Genomic DNA, 24953 nt, shown 5'->3' on the forward strand with positions numbered 1-24953 from the left:
GGTGGAGTCACGATCTGGCTACTACTTTGGGGATATGGTTCTGGCAAGAACACAAGATGGATTGTAGGGAAAGCAAATAAGCAGGAGACCAAATAGGAGACAATAGCCAAAGTGCAGACTAGAGGGAATCAGTACCTGACCTAGGGTAGTGGCAACGCAGACAGACAGGAGGGGGCAGATGGAAGAGACACTGTGTAGGAAGGAGCTATCTCTATCTGTCCAATATAGGAGCCCCCAGCTAAATGTGGCTATTTAAATCTAAGTTTAAATTCATTAAAATTAAATAAGACTTAAAGTCCACTTCCTCAGCCGTATTAGCCACATTTCAAGCGCTCAGGAGCCACATGTGACTATGGTATTGGACTAGGCAGATAAAGAACATTACCACCATGGCAGAATATTCTATTGGGCAGTGCAGATTGCTACACTTTGGGGACTAATCGGGTACTGGGATGGGGAAGAAGGATTAAAGGCAGCTGAGGTTTGGTGGCTGAGTAACTGAGAAAGGTAGTGCCCTGAGCAGAAAGGGGGAAGTCAGGAGGAGGAGGAGCTGGATTTAGGAGGAAAGATGTCGTTTAGTTTCAGTCAAACACCAGGCAAGATAAAGTATCTACATAAATGCTCAGGTGTCCATGGTGACACGAAAGAGCAGGTAAAGCAGAGCACCCAGCGGGCTCTCCCAAGGCCTGTGAAGGAGCCCCAGCTGAGTCCAGCTGGCTTACCCCCTCCTGGCTCAGTTTCTCCGCAGCTTTCGCGGCTCCCTCCACCTCTCCCACACCATGGCTCCCGTGTACTGTGAGAACAGGAGCCCCAGGACTCTGCTGTTTCCTCAGCCCCCTGATGCCTGCCTGAAGCCTTTTTTCTCACAGATACCTTTACTTCCTCTCTGCCAACTGCCTCACTCACCCTTCCCCATGCTCGATCCTTGGAAAGTCCCCCTGCCTCCACTTATTTGACTGCTTCCTCTTGAACTATTCTTTCCCACAGGGACTCCAAACCATGACCTCACTGCTTTTTTCCTTGCCCTCTCTTCCCTCCTAGCTGAGATTCCAAGGTCTATCACTATCACCACTCCCTGGCACATAGCCCTCCCCCTCTCACTGACTTTCATCAGCAAAACCCAGCCCTGGTCAAATCCATCTCTCTTTCGACCCCCGAAGCGTGGAATGTGGCTGGAGAAAAACCACACACCTTGCTGAGTGGTCTCACTTTAAATACAAGACCACCAACTCAAGAGGGCCCTCAGCATTGTCCTTACTACACTGCTCCAGTAACTCTTCCACTCTCCAAGGGAATTCTTTCTCACTTTCTATCTCCTTAGTCAATAGCCCCTCTCCACTCCCAGCTGTTTATCAAGAGTAAAGGAAAGGACAGCCCAGATCTACCTCATCAAACCCAGTGAGGCAGCCGGCACACACAGAGCTCAGCACAAATGGGAAAAGGTACAGTGTGTGTGGTGTAGGATTGCTAAAAGGCACTACTCCTCCACGTGGAGACATTAGAAAAAGTGCCCCTTCCTCCAGGCTGATGTGGCTCCACCAGGGCACACAGCTTAGCTGGCAGAAAAAGGGCTGGAAATCAGGTCCTATCTGCCTCCTTCTGCTCCAGAGTGGCCTGAGCATGCCACCACCAAATGTACGGCCCGACCCACCAGCATTTGCACCCACAGACTTTGCCTTTTCTTCAAAAATAGTGTGTGAATGTACCATCCTTGCTCCTATCCAACGCCAACCCCTTCATTTCTGTGCTAGGTCCCATTGCTTCTCACCTACTTGAGGACAACCTTTCTCCAGTTGTCTCCTCTTATCTTCTGCATCATCACTTTTAAGTCTCTAAAGGATCATTCCAGCATACCAAGATGAGGAAACATCTCCCATCTTAAATACCCTCCTTTGATCCCGAGTACTCCTCTGGCTACTGCCCATTTCTCAGTTGCTCTTTACAGCAAAGCTCCTCAAGAGCTGTTTACACTTGCTGTAAACACTTCTTCCTTACCTCCCATTCTCCTGTTAACACACCCTAATCAGGCTTTCTCCCCTGTGACTCCAGTGAAACTGCTTTCGTCAAGGTCATCAGCAGCCCAAAGGCGCTGTTCAAACTTTCAGTCCTCATCTTACTTATTTCAGCAATATTTGATAAGACTGATCACTCCCACCTTCCTGAAACAATTCTCTTATTTTCCAACACTTCACCCTTGCCTGGTGTTCCCCCTATCTGACTGGTAGCTCCTTTGCCTTTTCTACTTAATCTCCGAGGGTTGGAGTTCCTCTTGGTCTTCTCCTCCAGCTACTCCCCCTGCCTAAGGGATTTTGTGTAGACTTAAGACTTAAAAAGCATCTATTGTCTTCAGACTCATGTATCCAATTGCCTACTTAACATCCCCACTTGGATGTCTAACAGGCACCTCATAGGTAACGTGTAGAAAACAAAACTCTTGATTTCTCCCACTCCAGATTTGCTCCTCTTTGAGTCTTCTCCATTTCATTAAATGGCATCACCATTAACGCATCCTTCAGGCTCTGAACCTAAGAATCATCCATGATCTTTCTGTTCCTTCACACACTCTCTGCCAAATCCATTCCAATTCAAAATATATCCGAATAGACCTTTTCTCACCCCTTCTCTGCTGCCATCCTAGTCCAAGCTACCACGAACAGCCTTCTTAGTGGTCTCCCTGCAGACATCTGTGCCTCCCTGTTGTGTATTTGACACACATTAGCAAGAGTAACTTTTAAAAATGAGAATCAGATGCAGTCATTCCTTTGCTGGATCTAGCCACATCCCCACCTCAGCATAACTACTACTGCCCTACAGCCAGCCGACTCTACTCAGCCATACCGACCTTTTGTTATTCCTGCAACATACCACGCATGTTCCCACCAATGAATTTATGGCTGGTTCTTTCAGCCTGTTCCCCTACAGTGCGCCACAACCCCCGGTGGTTGCTAGGCTCACTCCTTCGTTATCGTATGTGTATGTGCCCAAAGGTCTCCTCTGAGGAGCATTATCTGGCCAGCTATAAAGTCACCCCATTCCCTGATTTATTTTTCTTCACACCATTTATCACTACTTGAAATTTTTGATTACTTGTTTGTTGTCGGTTCCCTCTCTCCCACCCCGCCAGAACGCAAGCTCCACGAGGACCTCTACTTTCCTATGGCCTTATCCCCTGTGCCTAGAACAGTGCCTGCTACCCACCAAGTGCTCAGTCAATACTTGTCGAATGGTTCCATTCCCTCCAAAATTCTATTCCTTCTGAATCTTCGGATCCTACCTCATTTCATTTCCGGCCTCACTCACTCCTCTACCCCGCCCTCCGCAAAGCTGCAACCCCCATCGTTCTTAGCGCTCCCCACTCCTTCCTGCGCGGCTCCTTTAAGCGGACTCCGGAACGCCGCGGGGAAGGCGGGCCGAAACCTCCCCGTCGCCGACTCGGAGGGGCGGAGCGGAGCTAGGGGGTGGGGCCTGCGTGCTGCGTGCGTGCGCGTTCTGGAGGCGCCGCCGCCGCCGCTCCCGAGGCTGCCGCCGCCTCCGCCGCCGCCGCCGCCGCTACCGCCGCTGCTGCCGTCGACGCCGCGCAGAGCCGGAGCAGGAGCCACGGCCGAAAGGAGGGAGGAGGAGGAGGAGGAGGAGGTGGAGGAGGCGCCGGACCGGGGGGGTGAGTGAGGGGCGGGGAGCCCGAGCCGGCTCCAGGGGGAGCGGGGGGCGCGGGTCGGCCGGGCTGGGGCTGAGGCGGCTCATGTCGCTGGTCAGTCCCCTGGCTCCCCCTTCCTCCTCCGCGTTCCCTCGGTGTCCGGGGCGGCGGCCCGGGGGCCTGGCCGGCGGGAGGGGCCAGGGCTCGGGGAGGCCCGGCCGCCGCCGCCGGGGCCAGAGCCAACCACGCCCGCAGACCGAGCCGGTCGACTGTAGCTGGGCCTGCGGGAGACGGACGGGAGGGGCCCGGGCCGGGTGTGGGAGAGAAAGAGGACATTGTGTCCCCCACCCTCCAACTCCCCGAGGTGTCATGGCACAAGCCGATTTCCCTCGCCGTCTCCCCGGACACAGTGCCCTCGCCCCTCGCCGCCTGAGAGCTGTCGAAGATTGGACATCGCTGCCTTTTTCCTCTTCTTGCCTGTCCCCAGACTGGGCTCAGATCTGCCTTCAAACCCAGCTCTCCCTTTGGGGGCACGCGAAAAGGGGGTTGGAGGGTTGGGTGAATTTTCTGTCCTCCCTCCTCTCTGAAGAGGTGCAGGTAGACTGGAGCGTTGCCGTCTCTCTATTCACTTCTGTCAGGGCTCAGGGTCCCCCTTCCCTTCCTTTATTCCCCCAGTGCATAGGGCTGACATCTCGACATCTCCCAGCCCCTTTCCCGCCCTCCTTCCCCCATGTCTTCCGTAGCATGCCATGTGTTCGCCTTTTCAGCGTTGCTTTTCTTGAGGCTCTACTTCTTTCCTGAATTTTGTTAGGGAAGAGGTCTCCGTGTGATTCTTGTCTTTCTAGAAACGGGCTGGTAGGAGTGTCGCTTCCCCCCTCGCTCAGGAAGTTAAGGACAGTGTCTTCAGCTGAATTGTGTAATTTACTGCTACAGGGAGAAGATGAGGGGAAGACTAAAAAGTGGAATCTCCTCACAGGGTTAAGAACCAGAGTTTAGGGGACCTTTTGACCTCTTGGCAAAAACTAGCATTGAGGAGTTATGTATTCTTGAGAGGGAAGATGGATCGTTTTGTCACTGCTTTGGAGGGAGGAGAGCATAAGAAATGAAAGGGAATAAGAAGGTAGGAGGTTAAGGGGCCACAGCCTTACAGGTGGCCACAGTTTTCTGCTTCCTGGGTGTGGGATGATGATTTTTTTCTGTTTCTACCACAGAAAGAGTAAGGTATCAGCTCTTAGTTCTCCAACGTGGGGCTCCTACCTTCAAAAGTATGCTGAAGGGCAGTCTCAGAAGGGATGCTGCTGGAAACAGGATTTGGAAACTTTCTTTTGGTTTCCTGTCAGTGTGTGGGGGTGGGCATGCGTAAGTGTAGTTTTTCTTTTCTTTTGTTGTAAGTGAGATCTGTGATATTTTGACATAATAAGCACTAAATCAGGCCCCAAGCTCCTTTCTGTCTTTATTATGGTTTTTTTAAAACACTTTCTGTTTTGAAATTGTATTTGTGTTGGTTGAATGAAATTCTTTTTCAGTCTGGTGTTTCAGTGAATCTTGTTTCCTCGGTATTTTGAATTATGTACTACAAAGTATGATTAGGTGAAAGGTGTTGAGGATCATACATGGTGCCTGGCACATGGTAGGCACTCGGTGTTTCTTGAATGAATTGAAGGATTACAAAGATGTGTCTAGGTATTATATAGCTTCTATCCTTTTGAGATGTAGTTTATATTAGAATATTGCGTTTCACTTCCAATATATGAAATAATAATTCTTAACCTTTTCGAGGCTACTGACACCTTTGAGAATATGATGAAATATATAGACTCTTTCCCCAGAAAAAAAGTAATAGCATTTATGCACAAAATTTTGCATTTCAGTGACCCTCTGAAGCCAGTTATGGATACCTGTTTCCAACGTAAACTGGAATCTCTGAGTATTATTCGGTTACATATTAAAAGTGTTCAAAAGCCTTTGTTCACTTTCTCAGTGGCCTCAGGAATGACAGTGTCTATGCTTAGAGACTAAACTTCAGGTCTTTGGAAACAAGATTTAAGAGTGATTGTTATTACCATTTTATGGTGAAAAGTTCTCATTAATAACTATTACCAGTCAGTTTTGAACTAATATACTGATGACTTCCAAAGAAATAAGATTGTTATTGTCACTTTTGGCAGCTTAAAATCATAATCATGACTGATTTATGATTTTTATTGTACAAACTCCTTCTTAGCAATATGATCAACACTTGAAAATGTGCACAAATCAAACTGTTCATTTCTCCTGTTCTCTTCCAAGCTTGTTTATATGTGTGGTTTTTCATGTAGTTAATAATTATTATAGCAGCATTCAATATTAATTCAACAAATGCTTTTTGAATGCTTATTATGTGAATAAAACAAAGTCCTTGCTGTCATAGAGCTTATATTCTAATCAGGAGAGATGGGCTATAACCAAATAAATATAGACTATATCAGATGATAAGAGTTCTGCAGAACAGTAGAGTGAGAGGATAGAGAGAAACAGTGGCAGAGAAGGGTAACCAGGGAAGATGTGAGACTAGAGCAGGCACCTGAAGGAAGTGAGGGATGTGTGCTCTCTTGGGGAAGAAAGGTTACAGGCAGAGGACTGCAAGTGCAAAGACCCCTCATTGTACTTGGCATTTTTGAGAACAACTAGGAGGCCGGTAAGCAAGAGGGAAAGTGAGAGAGCTTGAGGTTAGGGAAGCAGCTGAGGCCCCTGTGAGGCCTGTAGGCCACGGTAAGAATTTGGATTTTACTTTGAATGAGATGGAAAACCATTGGAGGGTTTTCTGTTCCAGGAGACCTGTTCTGACTTAAGTTTGTGAGACTCCTTTTGGCTGCTGTGTGGAAATCAACTTAGCAGGGATGGGGGGAGGCAAGAGTGGAAGTAGGAAGACCAATTAGGAAGTTAATCTTCATTTCAAGCCTTTTTGAGTGGTTGCAAAATAGTCCATCTACCTGCTGTTGGGCATATTGGTAGTTTCCTTTTCCTCCGATTAAAATAACTGTGAAATGAAAGCTTTTATATATGCAACATTTTCTTTCTTTTGGAATGTTTCCTTGGGATTGATTTCCAGAAGAACTGATGAATCAAAGTACAGTCTGAATATACTTGTCTTCTTGGTGTATCTGAATTCCTTCAAAGAGTGGGTTGTACTAATTAAAGTGACGCCACAGTTGTTGATCTTAAGTTTCATGGCAATGTCACTTGCATTGAGTATTATTATTTAATACTCTAAAAATAATTTGAGTTATAAAAGGATTGTTAGGTTGAATTTTCCAGTAGCTCGCATTTAGAGTTCATATGTTGGCTCACCTCTCTCTCTAGCATTTAACAACAGGGTGCTCATTGTTGGGGGATACAGAGATGAATTAGACAGGGTCTCTGTCCTCAGAGAATTTTACATTCTGTTGTCATTTGTAATGGAATAGTTAAATAACTTCAAGTCTTGCCAGTGTCTACTGTTACCCGTGGACTTTGTTAATGATCTTTTATATAAAATAAGCATTCCATTCAAGCATCTAATTTTTCATGTCGATAATTCCTTTTCTTTTCTTTTTTTTTACAAAGGGATTTTTTTAATAGTGTCTGCAATTTGTTTAATTTCTGTTGTGGATGTCTTTAGAATCTTACAGCTATGACAGCCCCATGGTTAGTTCTTTGTGATAAATTATGCAACTGGTACTTAGTTGAGGACTCTCACAGTTGAGCTTTTAAATTGTTGTAATTCTTTATAGTTATTCAAAACATAGAGATTATTGTTTCTGTTAAATAAGGTCAGCATTGTATCTCCAAAATTTATTTAGTTTATAAGAGAAGATGATACCGGTCTGTTTTGATAGAAATTATACCATTGTGAGGACGTTGCTCAGCATTTCTGGTTCTGAAATCTAGATGGCTTGATTTGACGTGAGTGGAGGAATCTCAGCTTCTATAAAGTGAGTAAGTTGAACTAATTGAGTTACCTGCAGGCACCTACCACTGTGTCTGACACATGCTAGGGACCAAGCCAATGTTCACTGAACCTCAGATAACCTGTAACCTCTCAGTTCTAAAATTCTCTTATTTTAGAAGTTCAATAAAAATATCTCATATAAAGCATTTATATCGTAATGTTGTAGTGAGTTTAAAATTGTGAACATAAACTTACTTCTAATCTTCCTTTTCAGATTAAACTCATCAATTTTAAAAAGCGTTATGGCATACTTCCAAGTATTTTCTGCTCGTTCTGATGTCATATATTGCTGTATGACTTAATGCCAAATTCACATCTTATGGAAACGATTAGTGTTAAACATAAAAATATTTAAGCTTTCGTATGTTACGGAGACAGATGAAGCGTCCATTTTTTCCTTCTTTTATGTGTGAAATTTGGGAATTAGAAGTGGTAGTTTTTATGTGCTTTTCATATACAGAGAGACTATTGGCCCATTCGCATTTTGAATTTTTGTAATAGTGGTTGTGAGTTTGCACTTAGTGATTCATATACCCTCTCTCCAATCTTCTTTACACACAGTTTTGAGATGACTGGTTAAGAGGGCAGTTTGTTTCAAAGTTAAATGATCCAGATGAGTATTGAACCCATAAGCTTCGCTTATCATGATGTTCTGATCAACAAAGCAGTTCAACAGAGAACTATGCCATGCTCTCATTTCCGCTTGAAAATAGGCCTTTTAGAGGTAGAAGGTACACACCTGCACCAGTATTGTGTGTGATGATTAAGGTGGAGTTGTAACAAGAAATAGTGTACTTTTATAAGTGGTTTAAGAATAATCCTTTTAATATAATTTTCAGAAGTATGTGATATACACGTGGATTAAATATGTTCTGTGAAATTAACTTCAATCATTAGACAAGTTAACAGCTTTTTTTTGAGGTACTAATGACTTATTTATTTAGGCTATAAAATAGGTTAGATAAATCTGGAAAAAAATTTCTTTGCATATCCAATTTTCCCAGATAGCTTCCTATCTCTAGCCTATTTAGTTCACATTGATAGAGTGTTTCAAAGTGGGGAATGATAAAGTTAACCAAACTTGGAATAAACATAATCCTATGTTTGGTTTCAGAATATATTTAAATTAGGCCATATTTCATAAGAATAGGAATATACTAAACTACATGTTATAACTGATAAAAGATACTATTGGATTAATTAAAACTGGAAGTGCCTTACTTTGAACTCACAAGTATATATGCCTGTAACATTCACGGTTGTTTGCAATGCTGTGTTATACTCACTTTTTCTGATTGTAAAAAATAGCTTTGCTCAAGATAGAGCTGTGGTTTAGTTATCAATGACAAAAGTGTGAAGTAAGAGATGCATGAAGAACTGGGTACAACTGTTTCTTTGGACAAATCCCAAATGCAGTTTGTAAGATTCTAAGTTAGTAGTAGGAAATTCTCTCTTATTGCAGACTGAGCGTTTCAGATCTGTCAGATGTGTAATCCAGAGAGTAAATTCATTCACTGTATTTTCAGTGATATTTTTAAATTCATTTATAAATAGGATCATTCTGTTCTAGACAAGTTGGCTGTATTACAGGACATTAAGCAAGCAACTGTAGCTTAATTATTTTAGCAGTTGAAATTTAACACTAATCTTTGGGCTTTATGGGTTTTCAGTATCTAGCCCAAATCATTGATGTCTTTTGAAATACCTTTTAAATTCCATTGTATGCTTGTGAAAATGTTGCATAATTTCATTAATAGATTTCAGATTCAGTCATGAACAGATGTTTGAGTGACCCAATATTAGGCTCTTTGATGGAAACTGAGATGTGAGGCTGTAGTTTCTACTTTAAGGAATTTATAGTTTAGTAATTTATTTTGTTTGCCAGAACCTGACATATGTTTTATAAATAAATGTATTTTCACGGTAGGGTAAAAATAGAATGATGTTTATTTTCTGAGTAAAATCAATGTGATATTTTAAATTCTCTCTTAGTTGCTCAACGACTGTTTCAGTGGTTTTATTTTCTAACAGCTTTTTAGTATTAGAGCAAACCAGTTTCCCAGTTGTTTAAAATAATAGTAAAATAAGAATAAATTTGCTTTCCTGCTTATTTTACTTTGACTTTTTTTGTGTGAATTGCTTTCCTGCGTATATGTCATATTGTAGGGAAGTTTTTTTCCTGGTTCAGCTAGCAATTTTAATTCTACTTTTAATATGAGAAGTTGTTTTTTTGTAGAACAGCTTAATATTTTTTTCTACACTGATTAAAATCATCCTGTGCCACTAAGGTTAACTATCCACTGGAACAGAAATATGCATATAGACAAAACGCATCAATGTGCATTTTTAGTGAATGTTGGTAGCTTGCCAGCTTTATTTTCAAGTTCCTCCCCCCTCCAGACCTAACTAAGATGTGCTTATAAGGCAACAACAGTATATTTAGTCAATTCACAGAACAAGAATAGGTTTTCTGGTTTTCCTATTTTGCATTTTTTGAGTTAGGATTAATTGCACAGTATTATTCTCAATACCCATACAATAAAACAGTTCATTGAATTATGGTACTTTCTGTTGGAGCATTGGCTGACTTTTAGATGGTGAACCTTGTGCAGTTTCATGAATACTACTGAGTCTTGGATGACACTCTTTACCCAGCCTAAATGTAAACCTGAGCTTAAGAAAAGCTGGAAACAAAACAAGCTTGACGTTTTCTTTGCACTAGGAAATGTAGTTTCTATTCCAAATAATATGTCCTTGTTAGGTTCAGGATCATTTTCATTGGTTATAACAGCTTAAACATTTTTTTCCTGTTAATTCATGTTCTATTGTGGCAAATTTTGAAAAGAACATAAATGTAAAGAAGAAATTGAAAATCACCCATAAACTATGACCCAGAGATAATTGCTGCTAACATTTTAATGTACATTTTTCTAGTTCTTTCCTTGCATGTACAGATTTTTTAATTTTTAAAAAAATTGGAATTATACTTTTATATATGCTGTTTTGCTCCTACTTTTTTGTCTGAACAGGATATTAGTCTCCTACTGTGGGACTTCTAGGTTGATTCTTTATAATATTACTATTTTAAATAACACTGGCAAACATTTTCGTACATTTATCTTTGATTGCATCTCTGTTTTTTTTTCTTCCTTTAGGATAGATTCCCAGAAGTGGGATAACTGGATCAGAGGGTGGTTACCCTGTGTATAACAGTGTGTGTCTCACTGCACCTTCAATGGCATTGAGTAGGTCAGTTTTTATAATCTTTGCCAATTTGATAGATATTTTTTACAATTCTTGGGTGGTCATCGCAAAATCCTCATATTAATAATCTGTATAATCATCATAGTGTATGATTAGTTATTTGCAGTCATCTTTGAAAAAGTTGGTTGGAATGAATCTCTTTGAAAACACTTTGGGTAAAAGAAATCTTTGTGACAAAAAAGACATTCCTTTAAGTTGCAATTTGAGTGTTCTTTTATTAGAAAGAAATAGCATTTTAATATTCTCCCTTTACTAAAATGACAAACATGAGAAAACTTATTTTGTAGTATGTAGTAAGTAGAAATATTATGTCCCACTAAATTATTTCAGAAGATGAGGGGTTGGTTACATGGTTCAGACTAAAAAAAACAACTTCGTGTTTAGAGCAGTGGCTCTGGAGTTAGGCAGCCTGGGCCCAAATCCTTGCGTTGCTACTTACTAAGTACATGATTTGAGGCAACTTACTGAGTATGTAATTTGAGGTAACTTACTAAATATATGATTTGATGTTTCTGAACTTTGGCTTTCTCATCTTTAAAAGGCGAATAATAATACCTACTTCATAAGATTATTAGGAAGATTAGAAATATTGTGTAAAACTGCTTGGCACATAGTAAAAGCTAGCTATTGTCAATATTTTTTTTTGCCAGTTTTTGGGGGGTGGGGCAGGAGATATCATTTGTGTGTCCTTGTTTACATGAGTAAATGCAGAGATGCAAAAGGGCCCTGAGCAGTGGCAGCTGGAGGGGAGTGGTAGACATTCTTTGTGGTAGGAATGACTTGAGCCATGATAGAAAGTTCTGGACAAGTTGGAGGACAGGAGATAGATTTGAAGAAGCCTAGGCTTGTATAATTAGAAAATATGGCAATAAGCCCGTAAAGATTGATTGGGGCTAGACTTTGGAAGTCATTGAATGTGAGGTTGAGAAGTATAGGCTTTATGTAGGAGCACGAGAAGATTTCATATGAGGACAATGACCTGATCAGAGCATTCATCTTTTGGAATATGAATTTGGCTACAGAGTACAGAATGAATTGAGGAAGAAAGACCAAAGACAGGGAGGCTGGTTTAATAACACAGGTAAGGCAAGATCTAAGATCTGGAAGTTTAAAGGAAACAAGGAAGGTTTTGGGGGGAGTTGCTGGGAGTTACTGTTGTGAAGATCTCTGTATCTTCAAGTGTACCCACTTTGGAGATGAAATTGAAAAGAAAGAGTCTGAGTCTAAGGAACGGGCTACGTGGAGTTTAGGCAAGCTCTGAGACAAGGCGGGACTTAGTACACTTTGGCTGTTGGTACGTTTTTTTTAAAAATTGAAGGGTAGGGGCCGGCTCCGTGGCTTAGCGGTTAAGTGCGCGCGCTCCACTGCTGGCGGCCCGGGTTCGGATCCCAGGTGCGCACCGCTTCTCCGGCCATGCTGAGGCCACGTCCCACATACAGCAACTAGAAGGATATGCAGCTGTGACATACAACTATCTACTGGGGCTTTGGGGGAAAAATAAATAAATAAATAAATAAATAAAATTGAAGGGTAAAAGATTCCTATTATTTCATCAGTAAAAAGCATATGTTTATGCTATTTCTTTGACAAGTGCATAGTCTCCTGCAGAAATTTTATTTATTTAGCATTTTGAATTCTTAGTTAACAGGGAATCCTTGCTTTTAGACGTTGTATTTCTGGAGGTATTATCTTAAAATTCTTCACTGTAAGGTGAAATTCTTCTGCACGTGGTCTTTCCAGCATTTGTGAATGCCACTGGACTTCAGAAACATCAGTTGTGTGAGCAGAAGTGATGGAAAGTGAAGTATAGGTTTCTTGTTTGTTAAGCAGCTTAGAGTATTGAGGGCAGTGAAATATGGAGCAATTGAAAAATAGGAAATAGAGTATATGATCTTTAGAAAAATATTACTTTTAGTACTTCTCTTCTCTCCGTTCCCCCTTAATTTCTTAATTTAAAAAAATGAATTTGCTAATGCCGTTCTTAGTCAATGTAGTAGCTGGCTCTAGCTCTACTCTAATTGTACTTTCCACTTGGCTGAATAACATACGTAAGCAAGTTAAGCCTAAAGATTGATGTTAATTTTCTTTGACTGATAAGTAAACTCACATGAGCTGTGAATTACCTGCTCGCTGTCTTCCTTTAATATTAGCAGTTGAGAAAAGAAGCAACCCCTGATTTTTAAAAAATAAATACAGGTTTTTGATACTTTCCAGATGTTTGCATTTTTTAAACCATTGAGTTTTTATACCTTTCTTAATGTTTCTTTTAGTATTCAAATATTTTTTAAACTCAGAAATAAAGTCCTTATTATTTTTATTCAAATCTCTTCCCTTTAAAAGTATCCTTGAAAACATTTTTAAATTAATAAGCAAATGTAGCGCATAGTATTGGGGATTGCGTGTTGTATTACTCTTTACAAATACTGTGCTTTTCTTATGTGAAACTCCCAATGCCCACATCTGGTCACCTGAATATTTTGGTTACTAAAGAGACCTCAGATATTTAAAACAGTGACTTAATGTCACAAACTATGAGACTCCAGTTGAGTCTATTTTGAATTGGTTTGAAGGTCTTTCTGTTTGTCAACAGAAATCAGAACTACAATCGTTCTCCTAGGACTGATCACACTTACCCTTCCTTCCTCCTCCCCAACCATCACTGAGAACAGGATCTTCCCTGATCTGGGCCATTCTGGCACTGTCACTGTGATGGCAGCTAGGGCCTCCCCAGTGTGTATGTCTTACATTCTGAGAAGTCTGCTTGCATCTTGGCAGGAAAAATAAGTTGTTAGACTGAGTGGCTAACAGCTCATGGTATACTATTATAAGAAAATTTACAGGGCCGGCCCCATGGCTTAGCGGTTGAATGCACGCGCTCCGCTACTGGCGGCCCGGGTTCGGATCCCGGGCGCACACCGATGCACCGCTTCTCCGGCCATGCTGAGGCTGCGTCCCACATACAGCAACTAGAAGGAGGTGCAACTATGACATACAACTATCCACTGGGGCTTTGGGGAAAAAAAGGAGGAGGATTGGCAATAGATGTTAGCTCAGAGCCGGTCTTCCTCAGCAAAAAGAGGAGGATTAGCATGATGTTAGCTCAGGGCTGATCTTCCTCACAAAAAAAAAAAGAAAATTTACAATTTTACATGTCAATTATACCTCAATAAAGCTGAAATTTAAAAAAATTCATTCAGGGGGCCGGCCCCGTGGCTTGGCAGTTAAGTGCGCGCGCTCTGCTACTGGCGGCCCGGGTTCGGATCCCGGGTGCGCACCGACGCACCACTTGTCCAGCCATGCTGAGACGGCGTCCTACATACAGCAACTAGAAGGATGTGCAACTATGACATACAACTATCTACTGGGGCTTTGGGGAGAAAAAAGGGGAAAAAAAAATTTTTTTTTAAATATAAAAAAAAATTCATTCAGTTTTTACATGAGGTGACATATGAAGAATGTGACACATGAATAGACTTTCATATCCTTCTATCCCAAAGGACTGGAATAAAAGAAAATAAAGCCCACTGGCTGAATAGAATATTGTGTACATTTTTCTTATTCTTTTTATCAAAAGAACATTTTTCTCTTATTCCATTTGAATCAGCAGTTTTGCATGCTAAATATAAATTCTTGACTGAGAAATCAGAGTCCTTCCCCAAAATAATCTTAAACAGTTTGGTCAGTTATCCAACAAATATTTACTGAGTGATTATTGGGGTGCCTCGTACTATTCTAGGAACTAGAGATAGAGCAGTGAATAAAACTTGCCCTCTATGCCAGTGGAGTGTGGTGGTGGTGGAGAGAAACAGTAAACAAACAAATAAGTGACTAAGATAATTTCAGAGGTCACAAATGCTGTGAAGAAGCTATACCAGCATGAAATGATAGAATGGTGGAAGAGTTTAGATTGAGTGTTGAGGAGAAGCTCTCTGAGATGATGATTTTTAATCTGAGACCCATATGACAAAAAGCCAGTCATGTGATGACCTGCAGGAAGAGTGAACCAGGCTGCAGTTGGTGCAGAAGCCCTAAACTGGGAAGCAGCCACTCATGTTTGAGAAGGTTGTTGCGGGAAGCTGAGAAGAGACTGGTAGATGAGGTTGGCAAGGGACAAATTGCCAAATCTATGGTAAGGGGTTTGGATTTTGTTCTTATAAATACAAAGGAAAGACAGGATATCACTGCCTACCTTTATAGATAAATACGTGTAACTTTTGAATTTGAAGATGATGTTACTAATGATACTGGCTTAAAACAAATCTGTGGGGTAACCAGTAGTTTCTCTAGACATAGGAAATCACTAACTTATAGTACATAAATTATGTCTTTCCCAGGAGTCTGCAGAGATAGGAATGAGTTACTTTTAGTATTGCAAAGAGCCTATGAATATCATATATTTGCTCTTAATAAATTTATACAGGTGAAATATGTATCTTTGCTTTGACCAATAATTATACTGACTCAAACCTTTGAGACTAATTACCACAAATCATTATCATATGTTGTGATGATTTGCAGGCTCTTAATGAAATAAAACGTTGTGCTTGCACCTGAAGAACCTAGCACTGAGTTACATTAGTCTTTTGACAATTGGAGAGTTCGAATTAGCCATTACGTATCTGATTAATACAATGTCAATGCAGTTGGTAGACAAAATCTTTCAAGACAGTGGAATCCGTGGAGAATAAAAGATTTCTCATAGTAAGGTTGAGAACTGTTGATAAATGTCCTAATCTCTAGAGGAACCTACAGGGAGAAGGGAACTAATATTTTTTTGAAGGTAGAGCCCTTACATCCCATTTAATCTGCACAGCAAATCTGTGAAATAGATATTGTCCATTTTTTAACAGATGATGAAACTCAAGGTAATTCTATAATTTATGAAAATTCAGAAGTTCTAATTATAGAGGATAATGCTGACAGCAGACTTCCAGAAGGGACTACTGCAGTACAAAGCACAAAATAGGTGATCAATAAATATTTGTATTTTGCTTACATGCAAACATGAATGGATGAGTGAATGAATGAATGAATGAATGAGTAGGTCAATGACAGAAGACTACCTCTATCCTTGTAATCCTTTCTTAAGTGCAACACACACCATTTTTCTTCTGGATGAGTCTAGAGAAGTCTTCAGAAATAATTTTTGCCTATCTTTTTCTCTGCAAAACTCCCCCCTCCCCACACACACACAATGAGGTTTAAGTTACTTAAAATAAATCACACAGTAGAAATCTTGAGGAGGGAAATAAAGACCAGAAACTTGGAAAGTGTAATTCTCACTTAGATTTTAACTGAGTAGTCCATAATGTTTTCAGCTTTAAAAAAAAGATCTGCTTTAGACCCTTGTATTATTCACATGCAAGATATCATCTTTTGGTTTTGTTTGTATCTCTTTTTTTTTTTTTTAACTGTTTGAAAACTTACTATAGTTTTCTGAAATGAGGTGGTAGAACAACAGTAGTCAAAATGTTGATGTAGCTAACGTGTGGCTGATCTCTGACTGTTTCAGAGGCGTGGGGGACATGTGTCTCTGTCTTCTAAAAGTGTGTGGTTTGTTGTTCAGAAATATGAACTGATAATTCTGGAGCATTTAATGGTTAGTAGGTTTTAAAGAAAATACATAATGGGATAGTTTTTTTTTTTCAACTGATGTTAAAACCCAGGCAGAATAATAGTATGAGATCTCTAAACTGCATATTTATAGTTTCCAATCCTTCAAATGAATTAATATCTTAATAAATTTAAATCTAGAGTTCTTTTAAATGAATACCTGATGGGAATGGATACCTAAGCGATGAAAGTTTATGCAGATAATTGAGAGATTGAAAGAAACTATTTTAGTGGAAGGTTGAGAAAGGGAAGGGATTGTGATACAGGATTTACCATAGGGGGATGGATAACACATGGAAGTTGCTATGCTAGACTGTGGAAAAGAAATTTATTTTCACAAAAAGAGAAATGAAATTGATGAGGGCTTTGAGGAGATAAATTGATGTTGAACAGGTATAAAGAACACTTTAGGTTAGATATGGTCGCCTACAGGGACCTTCAGAGAGGATATGATGAATGTCACCATATGTGGCAGTTTATTACTACTTCATGAAGTATGGGATCTGTCTTGTTTGAGTTGGAAATACAGTAAACCTACATAGAATGAAAAGGATTGTGTTTGTGAAGAAGGAACATATTTTAAAATTTGTTTCTAGGTGTCTGAGACTAAGCTTATAATATGTCAGGTCTATAAAAGATAACTTTGTACGATATTTTGGTTCTTGGTATCCTCAAAGTGCTCTTGTTTTTTTTGCTAGATGTCTGTATGACAGCTTTTAGACTGCTCTTCTGTTGTATCCTGCTGCTCTCCATTCTAATCATATAATCGGTTTAGTAATGACATACATAACCCCTGGCATATGAAATTTTCATGCTTCAGAAAATTGTTTTGTGTATACAGAACAAGTATAAATTTGCCCTATAGATTTGTATATCTAAAATTTGATGTGGGTGAAACTTTTTTATATTTGAATTATTTAAGAATATCAGATTAATTTAAGAAAAACCATGGGCAAGTGAGTTTGGAAGGTGAATCTTACATCTCAGACCCACTTTTATTTCTTTAGATTATGAGATATTAGGTTATTTTGATGGTGTTTCTGTTACATCCAAATGCTAAGTGTGAAACTTAAGTAACTCAAAATTGGTCACATAGTATACTCTTTTAAAAAAAGTTCTTGTGCCTTTTGAATATTGAGTTTCACACTTAGGACAAACTCCATTGTAAAACATCCCTTTGAATTTTAAATAAATATTTAGTAACTCCTCACTAGTACTCAAATGTCATAATTTTTACATTGGAATATGACGGCACTATAATTCAAGAACCAACCAAAATCTGCAGTTGAAATCATGGGTAGGACAGTTTTAAAGGATGTAGGCATTCTATTATTCCCATTACTACTGTCATCAATAGAACAAGCTTGAGAGCGTGTCACCACTCAGTGCCATCTGCTTGCATGTATGTGTAAGCAGTAGGCCTTAGACACTGGGTATAAAGAATCATTGCTTTGTGATATTCTTAGCTGGCTCTGCTTAGGTTCAAGTGTACTTGGCTGAGCTTGTGTCTACAGTGAATTGTCACAGTTTTAGTCTTCTGCAGCTATAATGCTTCCAAAACCATGTGTTTAATGTCTTCTACATGTTGACGTACTGAAGATGGACGTGAAATTTTTTAGTAGTGCAAAGAAAATGCCTATTTAATCAGTAAAGTTTAAAAATGATTTTTTTAAAACATTCAAATACTTGCAGAAGAGAGAGAACTGTTCATAGAAAGGATCAACCATCCCCTCATCACCCTGTGGTTAATTTTCACAGTATGACTGTTTTTTTCTGCTATAAGCCAAAGTGTTTTGCAGAAAATCAGTCATAATTACATTTGTCTGCACTCTTTTTAAAAAGTGCTCTATTGTTAAGGGAGAAGAAGCAGGTTTACATAGTATGATTTCAATTCTTATTTTTACAAAATGTCTATTCATGTGTAGTATAGGCTAAAAGGAAAATATCAAAAGGACCGAAGTTATCTTGAAGTTGAGATTACAGGTGATTTTTATTTTCCTCTTTAAACCTTTTTTTTTTTTTTTTTGTGAGGAAGATTAGCCCCGAGCTAACATCTGATGCCAGTCCTCTTTTTGCTGAGGAAGACTGGCCCTGGGCTAACATCCGTGCCCATCTTCCTCTACTTTATATGGGATGCCGCCACAACATGGCTTGACAAGTGGTGCGTCGTACGCACCCGGGACCTGAACCCATGAACCCCAGGCCACCGAAGCGGAGTGCGTGCTCTTAACTACTACACCACCAGGCCGGCCCCTCTTTAAACCTTTTATTTTCTGAATTTTATACATTGTTCATATATTTTATAACCAGAAAATGAAAGTTCTAAAATGAATTAATTACAGAATGTGAAATCAAATTTAATAAAATTTTAAAGATAGAGATTCTTAGAGGATAAAATGAGTTAAAGGCTTTACAAATGAATTAATAAACAGAATGCATTCCTGAGATGGGATTATATGTAATGAGAAAATCTGTACTTTAAAACAACAACAAGCAAAATTAAGTTTTCATTTTCTGGGTGTAGGGAGTGAGAATGGGAAAAATATTGTACTATTGATATCATGACTTGGAAAACTTTGATTTTTCTAACTCAGGTTTGCCTCATTGCATTCATTTATATACTGTTTCATGGATAATTGTTTAATTACAAGATTTAAACTTATTTATATAAATGATACGCCAAATCTTACTTTGAACATTTGGTCATTTGATAATTGTATTTGTGGGCGGCAGGCAAAACACTCCATGAAAGTTTGCATACCTACCAAATGTTACGTCGCCTCTTTATTTCTCAGTTTTTTCATCTGTAAATGGAAAAAGAGCAGTACCTATTTCTTAGACTTGTTTGAGTATTAAATCAATATACCTGCCGCTTAAAAAAAAACACTTAAATCTTATCACTGCCATTATTATTACTTCCACCAAAAGTTGACATTGATATCTATAAGAAGTTAGGGTAGGAGTTGCCTAGGGACTGGAGCAATATATTATGCTTTGTATCTGCTATTGTGACCAATCCTGTGTATGCCTTTAGTTAAGTGAGACTATTAGCTATGCGATTAGATAGTTTCATTATTTATGTATACAATAAATCTTGGTATTCGTGGTTTAACATTTTAAACCCAGAGTATTTAACATGGGAAATTTGTAATTTGGTGTAGGCAGAGTTTTGAACCCTGTGTATTTCAAGGCTGACATGCCAAACAAGTATATTAACTAGAGAATTGAGTGTAGCTGACAGCATCCCAGTTATTTTTACCCAGTAGTGACTTTTGTTCCCTACTTGCTTAATTTTCATCATAGGATTAAAAACTGTTTCTTTGTGAGTAATGGTGGCCTGAGAAAGCCAGTGGTTAATGCTGGTTTTTGCAGATTTAAGTGAAGTGAGTTTATTTTAGTGGCAAAATTTATGAATATTGCTTATTTCTTTTATATTCTTCACAATACCCTGTACCCAGTAGAGATAATGACTAATAGGATGTGTTGGATAGTTTGTGAAAAAATTTGAATCTTCAGGTTCCTTAAGGGGAAACGAGGAGTTTAGCAGAAATTCCTAGATTTCCAGCTCTTAGGTTATTTTTATTTTTATTACTTAAGTACATAATTTTAAAAATTTCTTATAGACCACATTAAAATATATCTGTCTGGATTTCATATTTCCGTAAAGTGGTATGATGATGTGTGTGCCTCATTTAATAAAAGCCACTAGCCCCAACCATAGAAATATTGATTTTATCAGATCTGCATGGTGCCAAGGAATCTGTAGTTTACTCCTGCAGGTGACCCCAGCTGATTCTGATGCAGTACTTTTTCAATTTCTTTCTCTCTGTATTTTCACTTTAGTATCATATTTAAAAAATAGTCTGGGAGCCAGCCCGGTGGTGTAGCGGTTAAGTTCGCGTGCTCCACTTCGGTGGCCCAGGGTTTGCAGGTTCGGACCCCGGGCTCGGACCGCCGCACCACTTGTCAAGCCATGCTGTGGCGGCGTCCCATACAAAGTAGAGGAAGATGGGCACAGATGTTAGCCCAGGGCCAATCTTCCTCAGCAAAAAGAGGAGTATTGGCAACGGATGTTAGCTCAGGGCTAATCTTCCTCACACAGACACCCGAAAAATAGTCTGTATTGTATTTTTAAAGCCCTAGGAGTATAGGAATAAATTTTATATTTAATAATGAAAATAGTTATGTCTTTAACTTTTCATTGTATGTCCCTTTTTAATTAGTTCAATTTACATATATTACTTATTCAAACCCAAGTAATAGCAAATTCATTGTAGAAAAAAATGAGAAAGTACCAGTGAGGCAATGTTTCTCACCCTTTTTATCATTACTCCCTCCCCCGCCCTGCCTTCTTAGATATTTTTTCCTAATTGTCCCCGTCATGAAATTTTAATACCACAGGTGTACTATGTATTTGTTTATGTATTGTGTATTTATCTGTGCTTTATACACTAAAAGAGTAAGATTTTCTTTTGCTCCCGAAGAGACAATTTTCACCCCCTTGGGTGCAGTATTGCTCCTGTTGAGAATGGATGTATAAACTAAAAGGAAAAGCACCCTTAATTTTAGCTTCCAGACTTAACATTTTGGTATACATCTTTCCCAGTGGTTTTCAATGCATGTATATTTTTTCTTAAAAAAATGAGATCATATGCATAATATTTCATGCTCCCTTTTGAATATATTTTGAATTTTTCATGAAAAGTAATAGTATCATATCTAATGGATAAATAATATCAATGCACAGTATTCCATTATGTGAATTTGCCATCATTTCTTTAAATGATTCCCGATAGTTTTCCATTTTTTATTATAAAAGCTTTGCTATGAATATCATTGTAGTTGAATTTTTCCATACATTCTTAATTATTTCCTTAGGATAAATTCCAAGAACTAGAATTGTTTTATTCTGTACATTTTAATATTTTTAGTATGTATAACTTAGAAAGTGAAAGTCCCTTTCCCCAGAGACACCCGCCATTAATGTGAATATTTGTCCAGCTTTTTCCTGTGTATATTCTAACATAAATAGTTTTATATAACTATATCTGTCTATCTTTTAAAAAAGAATAGTTTGAACCTTAACTATGACAGGTTGTTTTTTTGCCTAAGGTATTTTGGTCACCTTTTCATACCACTGTATATAATTCTACCTCATTCTTCTTAGCAATATTCTGCTGTATTAATGTATAATAATTTATCCATTCTTCTATTGAAGGACCTTTTGTTTCCTGGGTTTTTGTTGTTTTGGCATACATCTTAGTTTGCTTGTGTTTTTGTGTGTTGTAAATTCCCATTTGTGGTGGAATTGGTGGGTCATTTAAGAATTGGAAGTACTTTATATGGTTTAGTCTTTTTTAAGGCTTTCTCTTCTTTTTCATTCCTTTATTTGCCTACTCTGATGTTGGTACTAGATTTAATTACTGTAACTTCATAGTGTTGTACTTTTATATCTGGAAATATAAAATGTTCTATTAAGTAGGCAGATGTGCCTATATATTTTTCAGATTACAAGTTACAGTTTAAGTTTGGCTGGTTGGTTGTTTTTTAAAGACAAGTGTATGTATTTTAACTAGTTTAGAATAATACAGATTTTTGAGGACTTAACATTTTTTGACTTGAGAACTTTTAGTGCCTGGCAGTAATGCAGAACTTTAAAAGTACCTCTAAGTTGCAAAGTGAACATACAAGCTGTTGAGCTTTGAGCTTTCTGGGAATACTGGAACTAAAACATTTCTGTCAAATATGCCTTTTAATCTTTGGTTTATTGATTGAAGTTTCTTGGACATAATATTCTCTCTGCTATCTTTTTTTCTTTCTTTTTTTTTTTTTTTGAGGAAGATTGGCCCTGAGCTAACGTCTGTTGCCAATCTTCCTCTTTTTCTTTTTCCTCCCCGATGCCCCAGTACATAGTTGTATATCCTAGTTGTAAGTCCATCTAGTTCTTCAATATGGGACACTACCTCAGCATGGCTTGATGAGCGGTGAGTACGTCCGTGCCCAGGACCTGAACCGGTGAGCCCCGGGCTGCCAAAGTGGAACGTGTGAACTTAACTGCTACGCCACTGGGCCAGCCCCCTTCTATTCCTTTTAAAAGGAGATATATTCTCTCTCTCTTTTTTACATTTCTCGTAATGTCCTTAATTTAGATATCTCATACTATGCTATTTTTGTAGTGTTCCTTTAGTTGTGTATTGTCTTCAGACTTATTCATACATTTTTTTGAGGTTTATTGTCTGATAAAATTCAAAATACTATATTAGGTCACTTTTTTGTGAATCAGCACTTGACTTTTTACAGAATCTTAATCTAATTAATGTTTTTGCTGGATTCAAGCAGGTTTCTTTATGGGAAACTAAACATTACAAAAGGATTATGCTTTGGTTTTCAGAGTAGAAATGTTTTTAGTTTTTTTTATAAAGCACTAATTTTTTCTGCAGCAATTTCTCCTTTAAATTTAAATTTAACTGCTGATACCATTACTAAAATCTTTAAATGTTGATTCTGACCCTATTAACTGTGATACTATCTATGCTAACTTTCTTTTTTTAGGACACTTTCGAGTGAGATTTTCAAATGCTCTTAGTGTTCTGGAAGAGTTAGTTTACCTTTGTACTGAAAAATTTCTCCTGAGAGTACTACGCTCACCACTAGGATGAAGATTAATCAAAATAAATATAATAAATGATGTTCAGTACATAGGCAGTTCAGACAAGACTTCTGAGAGTAGCCTTTTGGAGCTGAGTTGTCATCACAGCTAGCTTAGGCTCATTACAGAAGTTCACCTTGCTTTGGGTCATGGTTCCACATCTGGCAAAGTGAAAAACCAACTGTTTTCCCTCATGGTAGTAGTCTTTTTTTGCATGGATGTTTAAAAAAATTAACATCTCAAATGTGATTTTGTCTGTTGAGGCTTACCATTTAACTAGGTTGGAGATTTTATTCTTTGGTGCAAAATTTAACTTAAAACACTTTGTGAATGCACATGAGGCTGGGTCCTTTAGTCAGAATCACAGCAGCAAACAAATGACAACCCATGCTTGAGCATTAACTCACTATTACTTCAGACCTTTGGCCAAGTCTCTGTGATTGCTTGGATGCTGCCCTGCCTGCCCCCATGCCCACTTCTTTGTTTTCTGAATCCTGAAGCCATATCAGAAACTTCAGATTCGTTTAAATGAAAAGTCCATATAAGGAGGATATTTGATTTTAACTAAATGTTATATGAGATTATAAGTGATTATAAAGGTTAGAATATGTGATAGATATTTGTGTTTGTAAAACTTCAAAATATTTCCATTTCCTTATTTCTCATTATTGAAAATATTTTCCCCTCACACTGAGTATTGTGATCAATTAGTACCAGTAAGACTTTAATTAGTAATAGCCATCTGGTGGAAAAGATTCTTTAATAGGTTTGCTAGAATATACATCTCCACTGCACATAGAAGTTGGGAGATTTTATGTTTTATGCTCTGACAAAAAGTAAACTGCTTTTCGGGAAAGCTTCAAGTAATTTTTACTAACTCTTTATATAATTATTTTCCTGTTCAAGGTATAATTAAAATAATCCTTGAACATCCTTTTAGTCACACTGTTTTTAAAAAAAATCGTTATTTTTAACTAGCAAGTAATACATTATAAAAAGAACTACAAGTAACGTAAAAAAATACAGATCAAAGAAAAATACAGATAAAGTAAAAATAATAGTTATCAGTTTGCTATGTATCCTTATAGAAATTTCCTGTGTGAACATACATACATACATGTTAAGAAATATTTAGTTTTGTTTTCATACCTCCTTTTTTTTTTTTTTAAGTTGTCAGATGTAGAGGTGAGACATGAAGACTAGAAATGTTCTTTACTAGCATGCTGTGATACTAAATAAAAATTCCATTCTTCAAAGACAAGTTTTGTCAAGTTCCTCCATCTCTACCCTTTCTCCTCCCCTCACCTGTCTTCTTTTCTTTTAATCACCACTCTTCTCCTTGAAAAGAGAGAAGTATAGTGTGGTGGGTCTCAACCCTGGCTTGGCTGTATGTTAGAATTAACTGAGAAGCTTTGAGAAATATCCACATCCTGGCTTCACCATCCAGAGATTCTTATTTAATTGGTCATGATGAGGCAAGACATGTGGGAGGAGAACATGCTTTATCTTAGCCTGCATATAGAAGCTTGCCTGAGCTTCTGAGTTCACCTGTGGTTTGGAGGAAGTCAATGATTGAATCCAAGGGGGCGTTTTCCTCAGTTTGCTGCCTTCAAGAAGGGAGACAGGCATAGGTCTATGTAATCCCTCAAGTTATCTAAGGAATGCACAGCCACAAACTTCCTCATTTATTCCAGTGTTGGTTCACCTACAGAATTTGTAATACTTTATTTCTAAGGAAAATCAACATCATTTATGCAGTGCAGATTAGATAGACAAGAAGATAAAGTGATGTAGTATGGTGGTGTGGTTAACCACGCAGATGC

General features: G+C 38.6%; 1 protein-coding gene across 2 annotated transcripts in view; it reads left to right on the top strand.

The window, feature by feature from the left end:
- Positions 1 to 3572: 3572 nt before the first annotated feature.
- Positions 3573 to 24953, top strand: part of RAP1A (RAP1A, member of RAS oncogene family) — a 76068-nt gene continuing 54687 nt past the window's right edge. The window contains exon 1 of one of the 2 annotated variants that reach the window (XM_058538784.1): positions 3573 to 3658. The gene's annotated coding sequence lies outside the window, so the exon portion shown is untranslated. Of the gene's footprint in view, positions 3659 to 10784; positions 10854 to 24953 lie in introns of those variants that run through there. The other variant, XM_058538785.1, reaches the window with a different exon arrangement.

The sequence above is a fragment of the Diceros bicornis genome, chromosome 4, assembly GCF_020826845.1.
Source record: "Diceros bicornis minor isolate mBicDic1 chromosome 4, mDicBic1.mat.cur, whole genome shotgun sequence".
In the NCBI taxonomy this organism is placed as follows: Eukaryota; Metazoa; Chordata; class Mammalia; order Perissodactyla; family Rhinocerotidae; genus Diceros; species Diceros bicornis.